This window comes from Vicia villosa, unplaced genomic scaffold (assembly GCF_029867415.1).
Source record: "Vicia villosa cultivar HV-30 ecotype Madison, WI unplaced genomic scaffold, Vvil1.0 ctg.000556F_1_1, whole genome shotgun sequence".
NCBI lineage: Eukaryota > Viridiplantae > Streptophyta > Magnoliopsida > Fabales > Fabaceae > Vicia > Vicia villosa.
In genome coordinates, this window is record NW_026705252.1 from 529,627 (window position 1) to 532,143 (window position 2,517).

At 37.5% G+C, this 2,517-nt stretch overlaps 1 long non-coding RNA gene across 1 annotated transcript; it reads right to left on the reverse strand.

The window, feature by feature from the left end:
* Positions 1-238: 238 nt before the first annotated feature.
* LOC131629309 (uncharacterized) lies at positions 239-954 on the reverse strand. The gene is made up of 3 exons (XR_009292012.1): positions 860-954; positions 458-550; positions 239-323 (listed from the first exon to the last, which is right to left on the reverse strand). It is a non-coding gene; the product is annotated as an uncharacterized LOC131629309 (long non-coding RNA).
* Between the last annotated feature and the right edge of the window lie 1,563 nt (positions 955-2,517).

Sequence of the window (2,517 nt, forward strand, 5' to 3'; positions counted from 1 at the left end):
ATTTATGAGCAACATGACTTATTTCTCTAATCATCCCAGCCCAACAGCTCTAAGTATATAACTATTTTATCTGTGGGCCCCCAACTACCAACTAAGTTATTCTAACTTCCTCATCTATCAAACCTATCAAAACCTTACTAAAAGAAAAACTAGGACTCCAGCAAAGTATATATCATGCAGTAAATACAAAAACAACAAAGCTTCTATTAAAAGAGATCTACCTCTTCAGAATTACATTCACGTAATTCTAAAGCAGATGCCAAAGCAAAGTGTGGTGACTTTTCTCCATTTGTATAGTTTTTAACATGAAAATTGTCATGGAACTGCAAGTGTTACACACAAGGAATCAAACAATATATAACAAGTGATATAGCACAAACCCACCCAAGGACCAAGACCAGCCAGTAAATGAAACAAAATAATAAGTATACAGTACACTAGTTAAATCAAAACATACCCATGAGATTAAAGGATGTAGAGCTTTTGAAGTGAGTTTTGTGTCTTTTGATAGGTGGAGCAAGTCCGCTGGAAGTAGAGAAAGCAGAGAAGCCTGCCATATCAAGAAATGCACAACTTAACTCCCATTTCTCTGGGCTGAAAAAACGTTAAAACAGAGAGTATACACAAAAATGAAAATATCATTTGGAAAGCCCTACATTAACAACTGATTTTAAAACGCAGTGAAAAAATCAGAGTAAAGAATTGAGCTATTGATTATCACAAAAATAGGAATGTTAGGGAAGCACATGAATGATGACAAAATGATATTACGCATAATAGCAAAGCAACGCTGATTTTTTTTCTGCTTTTTCATTTAGAAGAACTTTTCATCTGCCTAAAAATGTCAGTAATAGTTCACCTGAATTAAAACATCATCACAAGCACGGTCTATTAATCTTCCCCGAGCAAGTAAACAAAGCAAATGAACTTTGTGCACAAGTTCAGCCAATTCCTAAAGAATTCAAAAAGAAAAATAATTTAGTACCTGGCTAAACTTTATTGACACCAAAGCCAACTCTAACAACTGACCTTGTCGTTGCGCATAATATAATCAAAACCATTAACACTAGGTGATTGAAATTTGTTTCCACCTTCAGCATTGTGTTGGGATTTGGTTTCATCTTCTGCAAATTTAACAGCAAAATACCCAAAAACAATAACGAGCATTAGAATTTACATGCCCAAACAAAACATATACTGAAAAGTGAAAACCAATAATCATAATAAGAAAAATAGAAACAAAAAGTTCTATCATTTGAGAGGTTAACTATAAGGTTTGATGAAACATTAACGATTCAAAATCAAAAAGGGGAAAGTAAAAAAAAAAGGTAACACTTCGGTTTATATGCATAAGAAAGAGAATAGATAAAAATGGGAATGGAAAGAAACTAACAACCTGAAGATGGCTTCTTCTTCTGCCGTGAACTGCTTCCTCTGCGTCGCATTCTTACCAACATAGCAAAATAGCAAAATACATACACACAACCTGAAAAATCCAACACAAAACCTTACCAAAATCAGTCCCTCCCAGCATCAATTTCCATAAACCGAATCTGCAACAAAAATCACAACAGCAACAAGAAGGGAAACGCTTCAGCAACGCACCATAATACGCATTCGACAGAAACAACGCAACAATCCACAACTTCAACTCAATACTGCACGCTGAAGCAGCAGCTGCAAACTGACGAGTCCATGCCTACAGGTGTTACAACAAAAACATGGGAAATCAAAGAAGGAGAGGGAATCAAAACATAGAGGAAGAAAAAATCAAACTCACCACGCCCCTTCGCCGAACCTGCGATCATCGGACTTACTCTGTTTGTAAGTCTTCTCATTTCTCTTTTGATTTTTTTAATACCCTGATACACCTCTTGCTCAAGCCCCCATGTTATTTGCGTTGATATGTACCGTCTAATTCGCATTTGAAGCTTTTAGGGTTCGTATTGTGGGAGCTTTTAGGGTTCGTATTGGGGCTTTCTAAAAATCGAATGATATCGTTGAAGTTTTTCTTGAACTTTTGGGGGTGAGAGATAGAGAGGTAGCGATTAGAAAGATAAGAGCAGAGAGAAGCCGAAAGTTCTATTGTTGTGATACAGAGCTTGTTTTCTTTTGACCGAGAGAGAAAGCTTTGTTGATGTTCAGTGAGAGAGGCCGATCGGAGGGACGGTCGGAGAACTGTGGATGAAGGTAGTGATGAAGTGACGGCCGTAGCTGCAATTGAAGATGAAGGCTGTGGCAGAGAGACGGTCGGACAACTGTGGATGAAGGGGATTAGGGCTTCAGACGCGAGGAGAAGAAGAGAGAATGGGGCAAAACGTGTTTTTTTTAATTAGTTTAATTAATTTAATTTTAAAATAACTACGACTATAACAGCGCTTTTGGAAGCGCTTTTGTATCCCATCCTATACCAGCGCTTCTACAAAGCGCTTTCGTAGCCCAGCCTATACCAGCGCTTTTTAAAAGCGCTTTCGTAGGTCCCCCATATACCAGCGCTTTATTCCCCTTGTTTTATAT